This window comes from Macaca nemestrina, chromosome 16 (assembly GCF_043159975.1).
Source record: "Macaca nemestrina isolate mMacNem1 chromosome 16, mMacNem.hap1, whole genome shotgun sequence".
Taxonomy (NCBI): Eukaryota; Metazoa; Chordata; class Mammalia; order Primates; family Cercopithecidae; genus Macaca; species Macaca nemestrina.
Genome location: NC_092140.1, coordinates 2,212,912 through 2,227,565, shown reverse-complemented (window position 1 = coordinate 2,227,565; position 14,654 = coordinate 2,212,912). Strand labels below are relative to the sequence as shown.

The 14,654-nt window shown below is 50.1% G+C and overlaps 1 protein-coding gene across 2 annotated transcripts in view; it reads left to right on the top strand.

The window, feature by feature from the left end:
- LOC105485285 (homeobox-like protein HDP1) overlaps positions 1 to 9,253 on the top strand; it is a 454,750-nt gene extending 445,497 nt beyond the window's left edge. For both annotated transcript variants that reach the window (XR_011614573.1, XR_011614572.1), the window contains exon 4: positions 8,950 to 9,253. The gene's annotated coding sequence lies outside the window, so the exon portion shown is untranslated. The remainder of the gene's footprint in view (positions 1 to 8,949) is intronic.
- Positions 9,254 to 14,654: the final 5,401 nt, after the last annotated feature.

Below are 14,654 nucleotides of genomic sequence, written 5' to 3'. Positions count from 1 at the left end.
TTCTCTGATGATAAGTGATTTTGAGCATTTTTCATGTACCTGTTGGACATTTGTCTGTCTTCTTTTGAGAAATGTCTATTCAGATCTTTTGATCACTTTGTAATTGGGCTATTTATTTTCTTACTATTGAGTTGTTCGATGTCCTTACATATCTTGGCTATTAGCCATTTATCGGATGGGTGGTTTACAGGTACATTTCCCATCTGTAGGCTGTCTCTTCACTCTGCTGATTGTTTCCTTTTCTGTGAAGAAGCTTTTAATTAATATTTTGATGAAATCTCATTTGTCTTTGTTGCATTTGCTTCCTGTGCTTTTGGGGTCATATCTAAAAAATCATTGCCCAGATTAATATCATGGAAGTTTTTCCTCTATGTTCTCTTTTAGTAGTTTCACAGCTTCAGATCTTATGTTGAAATGCTTAATCCATTCAAGTTAATATTTATATATGGTGTGAGGTAAGGATGCAATTTAATTCTGCTTGTAGATATTCAGTTATTCCAACACCATGACATATATTCTTATTTCATGTAAGCGCCATAACTGTTTTGCCAAAAATACTGAAACTTAGCTCTTAAACCAATGGACTGCTTTAAATTATCTTCCCCTTTGCTACTTACTAGAGTTTAATATAGAGAAATCTTAAAATACCTAAGTGCTGCTTAAAAACATAAACCTCCCTACCATTTGTAGATTATTCATACATCCCCTCTTCCTGGGGAGACAGAGGGAAGAGGTGGGCTCCAGAAGGCATTCTTCCTGAGCTATCTTCTGCTAATAACAGGCTCCTGATTATCAAGCTGGAAGTGGAAGGGGCTGTGATGCTGTCAAAACTTATAAACGATTAACTTCTTAATGATAATACATACTATCTGCTACTATTATACACAATAACATACACTAGTGAGTTTCCTAAATACATTGACTATTGCATTTAACACCACAACACCAATATTTTACTTACTCAATACCTATTTAAGATTCTACTCCATGCCAGGCATGCTTCTAGATGCAGAACATACAGCAGTGAACTGTGTACTGTTGTATTAAAAGGGGAAAATAGATACTAGTGAATCAATAAGCATGAGGACAGCAGATGCACACACAGGTTTAGGCACCACTGGAAAATTCAAAATAACGTAAGGCTCACATTTTCTGTGTGTGTGTGTATATGTGTGTGTGTATATATATACACACATATGTACATTTACAGTGTGTGTATATGTATATACACTAGTATATATTATTGTGTATAATAGTAGCAGATATTATAGAGAGAGCGATGAGAGAGAGGTGGGGTTTTGCTGTGTTGCCCAGGCTGGTCTCAAATTCCCGGCCTCAAGCAATCCTCTTGCCTCAGTCTCCTAAGTAGCTGGGGCTATAGGTGTGATCCATCACACTGGCTTCACATTATGTTTTTAACAGTACGGCCTGGCCTTGATCTCAAGAGGCAACAGTGCTTTTCCATTTCTATTTAACTACAAAGCGTCCCAAAGTACCGTTCTTTGTACTGACCAGTTAGGGCAGTGCAGCTTGAGACAGGAAGCAACTTACCCAGGGGACCCTGAGTGGGAAGCCTGGCCTCGCCCTCTTGGCTCTGACCTGGTGTTTGCCCATCACTGTATCCATGAAACAAGTCAGCCTTCCCGACATTGGCTGGCTTTAAAAAAGCATCTGATAAAAATATGGTTACTTTTGTTACCGAGAAAAATGTTAAAATAGGCTGGGCATGGCGGCTCATGCCTGTTATGCTAGTACTTTGGGAGGCTAAGGCAGGCAGATCGCTTGAGCTTAGGAGTTCAAGACCAGCCTGGACAACATGGAAAAATCCCATCTCGACAAAAAATTAGCCAGGACTTAGGGGCCTATAGTCCCAGCTACATGAGGGGCTGAGACAGGAAAATCGCTTGAGCCTGGGAGGTCAAGGCTGCAGTGAGCCAAAATCATGCCAGTGCACCCTAGCCTGGGTGACAAAGAGAGACCCCGTTTCAAAAAAAGAAAAAAAAGAAAAATGTTAAAATACGTATGGATATAAAACTGTATATTACTATAAAAAGAACATTTTCTACTGTAGCCCGAGTGAGTATGTTACCCCTATGCTGACTGCTGTCATAACTTGCTTCCAAATGTTGAGTTTTTATTGCTTCAGTATTCTTCACAAAATTATCTCAGCTTTCTATATGCTTAGTAACTGCTTTCCGGGCGAATATTGCTTTGGGGTGCATAACCATGTGCTAGGAACAAGGAGAAAGTGTATCCTTTCCCACCCTCCTGCCCTGTGGTGCCCTGTCTGGAGAGCCTGGGTAGGCCCCTAGGAGGGGAGTGTGGGTGCCCGGGAGGCTGGCCTCCAGCAACACTGTTCCCTCCCCGGGGTTGTATCCAAGGGCTATTCCAAGGGTGCATGAAAACATTCCAATCGCTCTTGGAAGAAAACAAACATATTCTACAAAATACTTAAAAAAAAAAATCTTTAAGGGATGCAGCAAGTCACTGCAGGATTCGCACTGCTTCTTCTCTGCCGCAACCGTGAAATGTGTTTTCCTTCCGAGGAAAGAAACCAAGGCGATGGGAAGTCGGCTTCACCCCATTCTACTTGCCTTAATTTCAAGGCACCTTGAAGAAAAAAAGAGACACCCTCCCCTCTGTGAAAGGAAAATCTTGGGGCCCCAAAATCACTAAGCCAAAGGGAAGAAGTCCAGCTGGGAACTGTTCAGGGCAAACCTGCCTTCCATTCTATTCAAAGTCATCCCTCTGCTCACGGAGATAGATGCATATCTGATTGTCTCCTTTGGAAAGGCTAATCAGAAACTCAAAAGAATGCAACTGTTTGTCTCTCACCTTCCTGTGCCCTGGAAGCCCCCTCCCTGCTTCGAGCTGTCCCGCCCTTTCTGGATGGAACCAAAGTACTTCTTACATGTATTGATTGACGTCTCATGTCTCCCTAAAATGTATAAAATCAAGCTGTGCCCCGACCAGGAGGTCGTCAGGACCTCCTGAGGCTGCGTCATGGGTTCACGTCCTCAACCTTGGCAAAATCAACTTTCTAAATTAACTGAGGCCTGTCTCAGATTATCGGACTTTACACCCCAAAATATCATTTATTTGTACACAAAAGATCTCTAACTGGAGGAAAAGCATCCCTCTGTGTAGGAGACACAGAAACAGCATTTGTGGGGTCATCTTACCATAAGACCAATCCCATTCCATTTTCGATTTCCCAAACATTTACAGAGTGACTGCTAACTACCCTAGCACTGGTCGGCTAGTTCATCTCCCCTTAAAAATAAAAGTATAACAGGATAAAAACATGGTTAAAAATTGGTTGAATTAATTGCTAAACATCTTTAACAATGTTGGAAGCACAGCCAATATTGAAGAGAGGATTTGGTTTCCTGGTCTGAAAACCAATGTTGATTACACTTGCCTGCACTTACTGACGAGATCTTTTCATGGAGAACCATTTCCATATGTGAAAACTTTTGGAAGCTAAAGTTCATTAAATTCCCTTGGACCCTGGTAGAGAGGGAGCGCCTTCAGGCACGGGTACCAAGGGGTCTCCCTAACTTTGCTGCCTGCACCAGTACCTCCCTCTTCACTCTTCATCAAGACCATGGTGTTGAGTCCCAGCACTTTGGGAAGCTGAGGCAGGAGGGTCACTTAAGATCAGGAGTTTGAAAACAGCCTGGGCAACAAAATGAGACCCCATCTCTACAAAAACAAAATATTAGCCAGGCAGAGTGGTGTGCACCTGTGATTCCAGCTCTATGGAGGCTGAGGCAGGAGGATTGACCTTGGGAGGTCAAGGCTGCAGTGAGCTGTGATCACACCACTGCACTCCAGTGTGGGTGACAGAGTAAGACTCTGTTTCAAAAACAAACAAACGGCCGGGCGTGGTGGCTCACGCCTGTAATCCCAGCACTTTGGGAGGCCGAGGTGGGCGGATCACAAGGTCAGGAGATCGAGACCATGGTGAAACCCCGTCTCTACTAAAAAAATAGAAAAAATTAGCTGGGCGCAGGGGCGGGCGCCTGTAGTCCCAGCTACTCGGGAGGCTGAGGCAGGAGAATGGCGTGAACCCGGGAGGCGGAGCTTGCAGTGAGCCGAGATTGCGCCACTGCACTCCAGCCTGGGCGACAGAGCGAGACTCCGTCTCAAAAAAAAACAAAAAGAAAAACAAAAACAAACAAAAAAAGGCAGGCGTGCCCATCTCAGGTACCCTCCCTGCCACCAAGTCCCCTCTGCAGGGAGGTTACTGCCCAGGGTGTTCTCGGTTGCCAAACAGGGCTGGCTCATGGTTCCTTTGGAAATGCTACAGCCCACAGGACTCACATGACCTCGAATGTATTGCCCATGAAGCCACCCAGGAGGGGAACGCGCTGCTGCTTCAGCTCAGGTCTTGGTGCAGACGACACTGTCCTTGAAGGGAAGGGCTGCTGGCTTCCAGGTGACAGTGCCAAGTCCGGGAGATGCTGACCTCATGGACTAGGGGACGGAGGAAGGCTTACCCCGGGGGGCAGCTACGTGTGTTCTCTCCCCTTGAAGCACAACACAGGGAGGAACAGAAATTCCTGCTGTGACAAACAAAAAGTACCTCAATAGGAAACGGGCTCCAAATCCAGTGAATTTGAAAGATATGCGAGTATTCTCTTCATGGGACCTAAAAACTAGTTTCTCCACACCTTGGATGTTTAAGATGCCAAGTTACCTGAAAAAAAGCAACTTGGAGGGTAAAGCTGTGCTTTTAATTCAGAAGTGTGAGGTTCGGGACGATTTAGAGCCAGGGTCTCCAATCCCTGGGTACCCACCTGTGAGCGGTTAGGAACTGGGCCGTGCGTCAGGAGGTGAGCAGCGGGCGAGTGAGTGAAGCTTCGTCTGTATTTACAGCTGCTCCCATCACTCTCATGACCACCTAAGCTCCGCCTCCTGTCAGATAAGCAGCGGCATTAGATTCTCACAGGAGTGCAAACGCTGCTGTGAACTGCACATGGAGGGAGCCAGGTTGTGGGCTGCTTATGAGAATCTAAGGCCTCATCGTCTGAGGTGGAACGGTTTCATCCCAACACCATCCCCCCACCACCCCACCCACCATCTGTGGAGAAACTGTCTTCCACAAAACTGGTCCTTGGTGCCAAAAAGGTGGGGGCTGCTGGTTTAGAATGGGGATGTGGTGGCATCAACCCACTGACCTTCATCTGACAGCATGATGGGGCACTGATGTAATCCATGTCTGCAGAGAAGACAGGGCAAGCGTGGGTGTGAACTGCCCCCTCCCAGCAGGGGCGCATCCTGGAACATGGGCTGGGGCTGGGGCTGTGGCCTGATTTGTGGGCCTGCTGTGCCTCGGTTTCCTCACGGTGTGGAGGGGTGCCGCTGTTTCTGTTTCTGGGGCTGGGCAGCCCTTTGCAACCCTCCAAAGCGACTCTTCCTGGTCGTGACGGTCTAAACACTGGAAGAAAACCATTGGAAACATATTTCCTGTGTCAATGAAATTACAATTTTTCACAAAAGAGAGTTGGGCCCTCAGGGCCGTGAAGACCGTGGGACACTGTGCTGTTCTGCGTCCTATTAAATCCAAAAGGGGTCTTTTGTGAACCTTTCTCCTGTCGTCACCAGGGGAAACTGGAGCACAGTTAAATTCGTGAGTCTGTTCGCTGTGTACACAATGCTAAGCAGAAAATTGAAACCCAGGATTACTGGAGAAGAGACATTGTAGCCAGCAGTACAGCTGCATTATTTCTTCTTTATTAAGTCCAGACACGATAAAGAGCCCTGCTCCTCCCTGGGGTGTGGACAAGTGGATGTCTAGAACCCTTGCAGGCAACTATTATCTTGATAAATAGCCCGGTGGACGCACAGCCTCCCGTGTCCCCGCCGCAGAGCGCGGGAGTGCAGGTCCCATCCCACAAACAACACTTGAGCCGTCACGGACGAGGCCACACAATACATCCAGGTATTAGTCACACAACTCGGGTCTACGGGAGAAAGGCTGAGACGCCACGAGAGGTTAATCAATAGCAACCCCACCTGAAAAACGTGTTTTCAAAAACATCTTCACTTCCCACACTCCATTTTCCATTAGCAGAGAGCAGATGGAGCCCAGACGCCGGCCGTGTTGAACTTAGCCCAGGAAGATGGTGGAGAGGGAGGATTTCTGGGAATTAGCAAGGTACAAGGCCTTCTATTTACATGTGGGCTCAGGCCGCAGGGAGCGCCCAGAGAGTCCAGGTTGCTCTAGGACGAAGGCCGTCTCTCCAGTCTCCTGCTTCAGTGAGAAGCTCTTTCTGTTCCTGTAATTATCTTGTCCTTGAAATGGCCTCACTCTTCCTCCCAGGTGAGGCCGTGGACAGCAGGCATGGGGTGGGGGTGGGGGTTAGTATCAGAGATGGGGCATCGGCCTCCCCAGGGCTGGGATGAGTCAGGTGGACACAGTGACCCCACACAAATAGGTCAATGCCCTCGAAGAAAAGCACCAGCTCGGCACAACTCGCTGCTCAACAGCAAACCATCCCAAAGCCTCGGGCTCCTTATCCGACCACAGGAATTAAAAACAGCGGCCCGGTGGGGATGCCAAATGCTTCTGTGGCTTTGTGGAGCTGTGTGGGCTGCGGCTGCTCATGGCTCTGCTGCACCCCATGTCAGACATCTAGCACGGTGGGACGTGGGGACGGAGCAGCTTTGATGGGGAGGGGCCACAGAAACCATGTCGGCCAGAGGTTTCCTGTGTGGGTGACTCTGCCTCCCGTGGGCATTTGGGACTGGGGGTGGAGGGCATGTAGGGCGTGGCTCCTGGCACGTGGCAGATGGAATCAGGATGCTGAAGGGCCTGTGATCTGGGACCGGGCCTGTCCAAAATGCCAGCTGAGCAAACCAGGAGCAAACCTCTGCATTTTACACGGGAGAAACTGAGGCTCGGGGAAGTACAGTGAAGATCCTCAAACTGCTTCCAGAGAGAGAGCAGCTGTGCAGAGCGGACTGAGGGCATGAGGGCACCCAGCTGGAGAGTGGCTGGGGCTCACAATTCCTAGAGCCCTGCACACGCAGGGTCCTGAGCCCACACACCTGATTCATTGTTGTTGTTATTTGGGGCTTTTTTGAGACAGAGTCTTCCTCTGTCACCCAGGCTGGAGTGCAGTGGTGTGATCACAGCTCACCACAGCCTTGTCCTCCTGAGCTCTGGGGACTCTCCCACCTCAGCCTCCCAGGTCGCTGGGACCATGGACACGTGACATCATGCCTGGCTAAGTGTTTGTTTTTATTGTAGAGACAGGGTCTCCCTATGCTGCCCAGGCTGGTCTCAAACTCCTGGGATCAAGCAGTCCTCCTTCCTCACCTCCCAAAGTGCTGGGATTACAGGTGTGAGCCACCGCGCCCAGCCACCACGTGTCTTGTGAGGGGGTCTTACCACCCCATATTAGTCACAGAACTGAGGCTGGAGATGGAGCTAATTTCACCGCATCACACAGCTGGGAAGGGCAGAGTGTGGAGCTAAAGTCCCTGCTCCTTTCACCAAGGGCAGACGCACTTCAGAGAAGCTCTTCTCACCTCGTGTTTGCTCAAACCCCAGGCTTGTTTTTAAATTAAGGCAGCAATTTCCTAAACCACCAGAAGCACTGGGGCAGGGGAGTGGTGGTGGTAAATTATGTGATCAAACGTGATCAGGAAATACGACCTAGTATATCCCCCTTGGAGATTTAAAAAAAAAAAAATCCATAAAGGTGCTGAGACATCTCCAGTGAAGGCTTCATGTAATGCAGTGTTTTCATTCATGCTGTTAATAGTGAAAAGTGCTATGAGAAACCTGAGTGCCCGCTGTGCCAATCAGCACTGACTCAGCCACAAGGAACAGCAAAGCTGAACGTGGGTGCACACACAGGAGTGTGTTTCTCACAGCACCAGAGGTCCTGAGCCTGCAGTGCTGGCATCTCAACAGCCTGGGGGCCCTGACGCTGCCAATCTTCTGAGCCTCCTCATGGCCACAAGAGGGCTGCGGCATTGCCACCACCTCCATGCCATCCACTTGCAAGGCAGGAGCGGGACGCATGGCCAAGGGAGATGGAAGGTGGGGTGGGCGAGGTGCTGGCCACTTCCTGCATCGGATGGGACACAGGGCTGGGTGGTGCTTCTGGTGGAGAGCAGGTGCTGTGGAGCATCACAGCCTCCCAGCAGGAGCTGTGGAGCGGGGGACAGTGATGGCCCCCCCAGTCCCTCTTCCCATGGAATGTATAGGGAATATGAGGCATTGTTAGCTAGTAATCTAGTTAGATAGTAATCTAGATTTCTTTAACTTACTCTATGTATATATTTATGTCTACACGACATGTACATGATGTATGTTATTTATGTTTGTAGGCGAGACATTGAACGCACTACAAAGCATGGGTGATGCGGTCACAGCCTGCACACTCCCTTCGTCTCTGCCTTGGTGGTGGGGAGGGTGCTCAGTGTGTCTTCCGAAGCAGGAGCGCCACCGCTCCCCCCCGCCGCCGCCCCAGGGCACTCCCATGAGTTTTGGTGGAAAGTCTAGAAATGGGGTTCCCGGGGTGCTTCTTCCCTGGGGTGGTCTAAAGCCTGTACACGTGGAACCATGCTGGGTCAGCGATGAGCTGTGGCTGGAGGAAAGGAGTGGACACAGTCCTGCTGCGGCCCTGGAGGCCCAGGTATGGGGGCCGCAGGGCTGATCCAAGTGGAGGCTCTCAGCTGCCCGAGGCCCTGAGCACCCGGCAGGAGCTAGGGCGTCCTGCTGTTTGGAGCCAGATGAGATCCTCTATCTTTCCGGGGATCTGTGGTGCCCAGACAAAGTGCGACCACACCTGAGGTTAATGTGCATGCCTAGTGCTGCCTGGGGAGTCAGTGGTTGGCCAGGGCCACAGCCAGGCTGGCCCCAGTGGCAATTCATCCTGGCCGAGCCCCTCATCACCTCCTCCTGTGGTCTCTCTCCTCTTCCTTCCCCAGCTGCCCACTGAAGGCATCGCCTGCCCGTCCCAGGAAATCCACGCCAGACCAGGAGGAGGCGCAGGAAGATAAGCGGCTCTAAGTGTTGGGAACAACACGAGGATGATGAGGCTTCAGTTTTACTTTGTTATACGACTTGGCTGTTCATGTGTGTCACATACATGCATTTCTAGTGATGCATAGGACATGGAGTGGAGAAGCTTGTTTCCTGAGGGAGTCGGGAGTCCTCTGGAATCTGGAGCTCTGCTCTGGCTGTGCTGTGGTGAAGGTGCCACTGGGCATCTCAGGGGGCATTTCCAGCCGTCGTTAGGGGAGTTTCCAGTGGTGGTTAGGGACGGGGAACAGGGAACATCTCTGGTGGTCGTTAGGGGACAGGGGATGTCTCTGGCAGTCCTTAGGGGATGGGGGGATGAATCCAGCGGTCGTTAGGGGACGGGGGGACATCTCTGGCGGGTGTTAGGGGTTGGGGGACATCTTTGGCAGTCATTAGGGGATGGGGGTACTTTCCAGTAGTCTTAGGAGTGAAGGACAGGGGAACGTATCCAGCAGTCCTGAGGGAAGGGGGGATGTGTACAGTGGTCATTAGTAAGACAGCACAGCAGTTGTAGCTTGAGATGTTGATCTGGGAGTTATCAGTTCCAGAAAGCCTCTAGGACTGCCGTAGCACACAGAGCTGGGTCTTAAACCACAGAAATGCATTGTCTCCTGATTCTGGAGGCTGGGAGTCTGAGGTCCAAGTGTGGGCAGGACCAATTTCTCCTGAGGTCTTTCTCCCCTGCGTGTGGACGCTGTCTTTTTCCAGGGGCCTCCACCCACCGTCCCTCTGTGCGTATCTGTGTCCTAATCTTCTCCTCTTGTAAGGAAATGAGTCCGGTTGATTTAGGGCCCACCTCCATGCCCTCATTTTTCATTAATTACCTATTTAAGGCCCTATCTCCAAACCGTCACATTCTGAAGTGTGGGGCCTGGGGCTTCAGTGTGTTAATTGTGGGAGACGTGATTCGTGATTCGGCTGTGACAGTGTCTAGAGCCAGGGAGCGGGTGGACACGGGGCTTGGAGAAGCAGCCTTTGCCTCTCCAAAGGCAGGCAGCCGAGCAGCAGGTCTCGGAGAGGAGGCTGCTGTTCACGCCCTGGCCCTGCCCTGTGGCTGTGTGGTCTTGCTAAGGTTATTAACCTCTCAGCACTCCACTGTCCCCGTCTGTTAGATGGGGTGATTTACGCAACTCCAGGACACCATGTCCAAGTGAGGTTTGAGTGGCATCGTGCTTACAAAGCGTGCCCAGTGCCTGAAGCAGCCTCACTTCCGCCAATGAAAATTGCTGTTATTGCTGCTGTTTTGCTACTGTCACCCCCTGCAGAACCTCAGGCCCACCTAAGGGAGAGGGCTCGTTGACTGCAGTGTCCGGGACGATGCCAGGCCTAGGCAGGCGCTTACTGAAGACAGAGTATCTGATGTTTCTGAAGCCTGAATTCAAGGACAAAACAAATTGCTCCTCTTCTTATTTAATCTGTACATCTTCAGGCTGCACATTTTCCTATTCGAGATCTGAACTAAATATAGAGAGCCTGTTTCTAAATTTAGTACGATGAATCTCTGTTCAATTCTGGAGCTTTTCACTGTCACCAACCAGCACTCCCCATGGAGATTTAATGATGCAGACCTTTGATGTGAGCTGAAGGAAAGTGCCCTCCCTCAGGGCTGGAGTCTGGGAACAGGAGGGGAGGGAAAAGGCCCTGAGACCCTCTGCGGAGAGAACAGGGAGAGACTAAGTCACAAGGGAGGAGCTCTCCTACCTGGTATTTTACTCTCCTTGGCTTCTCCCAGAGGAAAGGTCATGTGAACCACGGTGGGAAAAAGGGCAATAACCAAAGAATCAAAAATAATGATGCATATTTGGTGAGAAGGTGACATGGGCTAGAGCAACTCTGATTTGTCCTGGAGACACATGGAAATTGGCATGAATTTAGTAACAGGCTGAGGCAAACAATTAGCCGTTGGGAAGGGAACTAATCACGCACTCATTGGGAAAAGTACTTACCAGTTATAATTAGGATTAGCACCTAAAAAAAAAATGAAAAAAAAGAATGGAACTAGAGCTGGTGTGATAGACATATGGTCTACACAAATCCAAAACCTCCCCTGATTTCTGCTTTATCGTTCCTTGGGGGGCAGGGTGGCCCTTACTCTCATGGTCCAGAATGGCTGCTGATGCTCCAACCATCAAGTCATGATCCCAGCAGCAGGATGGAGGGGATGAGAAAAATGGCATACTCCTTCCCTTTTCAAGAGACTACTCCGAGATCTCATGGAACACACAACTTCTGCTTACACCTCATTGGAAAAAACTTAGTCTCATGGTCACATCTAGTTGCAGGGGAGACCAGGAAATAGTGTAGCAATGTGTTCAGTGAAAAATCATGGTTTAATTTTGGAACAAAGGGAAAAGGATATTTGGAAGGTAAATGGATGTTTAGAAAAAAGGGACACGGATAGTTGGAAGGTAAATGGATGTTTAGAAAGAAGGGACATGGATATTTGGAATGGTACATCAGGCATTTCCCAGAACGAATATGTAACTAGGTGAGCGTTCACAACCCTCTGGGAAGGAATATGACAACTGCCTTAGAATCATCTGCAGTCGAGTCTTTGTGGGAGTTACAGGAGAAAAACTAGGAATGTGGCTGTCACAAAACATCTGCAGTGACACCCTCTAGGTAAATCAGTGACCACAACGGCACCACACAGTGGGCAGGGGATTGGCCTTCCTACCAGGACACCAAATTATCATATTGGTTGAAAGAAGGACCAGGGAGGGGTTGACCTGTTATGGAATTGGTCACGGGAAAACTGCTCCCCAGGAGTAATTAGTGTGCTGCCCAGAGAGGCTTGCTTTCAAAAGAGAGGCCATCCTTGCACTTGCTCAGTGGACCTGAGCCCCGAAGGACAGCCTGGCTTATACGGGTGCGCGCCACACACGTAGAGGTGGGTTGTGCTGCCTCAGCGTCCAGGCGCGATCCACCGTGTGCTTCCATCACCGTTAAAAATGACCTGAGAGAGAAGACACGGAGATTGCCAAAAAAAGCACCATCAAGATTTCCTACAGTGTTCAAGCTCTGTGGGGAGAATGATGGAAGTGGAGGGAAAGAAGGATACAGGGGTGGGACACGCAGACGCAGGAAGAGGGCATCAGCAAGATGCAGGAGCGAAGCCCTCCAAAGGCAGGAGTGCACAGCCCTCTGGTGCACCAAACCCTCAGGCTTTTCTTCCCCCGCCTCTTTCCTCTGGCCTCACTGCCCTCCTAGTTGGGTTTAGACTAGTGCTGTGCTGGGAAACATTTAAAATCCAGCCCAGCGAGTGGGGTTGCTGATTTGCAGCGCTGGCCAATTTCTGTGGCATAAACGCTCCCCAGAGGCAGATTTCCTGCAGCCAGTGTGACGTCACTGAACTCAGCGCTGAAAAGAGTCACACAGTGGCCGCCATGCCGCAGCAATTCAGTCTTCCAGACAGCATGATTCAAAATAACCTCAACATCAGCGCGGGCAACCTGGTGAAACCCCGTCTCTACAGAGAACACAAAAATTAGCCAGGCGTGGTGGCACACGCCTGTAGTCCCAGCTCCTTGGGAGGATCACTGGAGCCTGGGGGGCAGAGGTGGCACTGAGTTGAGATTTTGCCACCACCCTCCAGCCTGGGCAACAGAGTGAGACCCTGTCTCAAAAAAAAATAAAAATAAAAATAACCTCAAGACCACAGATAGCAGTAAAGTGTTCTAATACAATCAGGAGGTGATACTTTCTGAATGTTTACCTTTTTAAAAAAACACCGTTTATTTCATGTAAGGTTGTATGGCTAGATTTTTATTTTTAATAATGGCAAAGTTCTGATGAGAGGCTTGGCTGCTCTGACAGCTTCAGAAATATCTGTTCACTGGTACCTTACAAATGTGTGTTCACGTATGTATCATTATGCCTGAAGAAATGACGTTCTTACTCCACGGGTGAGCCCTCTTCTCCGCAGGATTGAAGTGTCATTCGTAACTTAGCCTCTTGTTAACCAAGAGATACGTGAACTTGCTACCAAAATGACTTTCTGACCCTCACTGCCTTTGATCTTCTCTCTGCAGGCCCTGCCATCACCACAGCTCAGCTCAGTTGCGGCCGATGTGTGCCTGAGCTGGCTGTGGCCACCGCCCTCTGGCCGCAGGTCCGGTGCTGCACAGTCTTCAGGGGTGTGTGGGGCTGGGCAGCATCTACCAGGCCCAGGCCCGGGAAACTGAAGGTATTTCCTCCACGTCTGCCTCTGCACCTCCTGAGCACACACCTGCTGGAGGTGCTGGGAGTCAGCACCTGAGACACCTGAGGATGCCTCCTCCTTGAAGGCCAGAGTCAACTGACTGCATCTTGTACTGATTTTGTGGTGATTTCTGGTCTTTTTAATCCAATGCACGCTGGTCCTCGCTGCTGCTGGAGTAAGGCTGGTTGTCTCTGAGTGGGCTCCGCACCCTCACAGCAGGGATCCTGACTCCTCTCTTTTCTACTCCAAGCTCGCCATGCTGGATCCCACACCACAGACAGCCCTGAGGCCGCGCTCGCAAGACCAGATGGCCAGCTCGCCATTTCTACCTTTCGGTGTCCAGGAGTTTTTCTTTCGTCTTTACTCGTTTATTGAGGAATGAAGAGGCAGTGAAGACTGATCAAGACACTGCCTTGAAAGGGTTTCAAGGGCAAAGAACAAAAGCAAATCAAAGGGTTCATCCGGGCAAGGGGCTGATGCTCTTCTCCTTTTGGGGAGGAGGAGCAGATGAGGACGAGGAGGACACAGCCCAGGACTCGCGGGGCCCTGCCGTCCACATTTCCTGAGAACTGTGAAGCAATATGCAGCCACCAGTTTCCCCAGACACCAGCACCCATCCCCCTCCCCAGGCCTGTGGGTCAGTGATTCTAGCTCATCTGATGGGCTGTCTGTGGGGAAGGGATGGGCCCACAGGTGCCTGTTTGGTTGATTGAAGAGGGAACTCTTTCACTACGAATGCCAGATTGAAATTCATCACAGCAAATGCCTAAGTTCTGAGAACAATATAATGTATTTACAGTGAGCTTATTAGTATCAGATGCACCTTTCCTACACAAGTTGTTCTCTCACCAGTTTGATTTCTAACCTCCTGAAGAGCAAAACCTGCCACCGACCCAGAAGCAACAGGTAGAAGAGAAATTCTAAAATGTCCTGAAGAGCGAGAGGCTCTGTGGAAAAGACTAGGGCTTGTGCAGGCGGGGGAGCTCACCGCCCTGGGGCAGCAGGCGCCGCCCTGAGCCAGGGCCCACAGGAGGCTTCTGGGCACAGACACACCCTGCAGACAGGTCCTGCTGGACCACTTTGACATTTCTAGGATCTGGACTGTCCATGGGGAGTGATCGGGAGGGCATGAGAAATACGCTGATTTGGGGCAGGGTGCAGTGGCTCACGCCTGTCATCTTAGCACTTTGGGAGGCCGAGGCGGGTGGATCACATGAGGCCAGGAGTTTGAGACCAGCCTGGCCAGCATGATGAAACCCCATATCTACTAAAAATACAAAAATTAGCTGGGCTTGATGGTGCATGCCTGTAGTCCTAGCTACTTGGGAGGCCGAGGCAGGAGAATCACTTGAACTTGGGAGGCTGAGGCAGGAGAATCCCTTGAACCCAGGAGGCAGAGGAGGTTGCAGT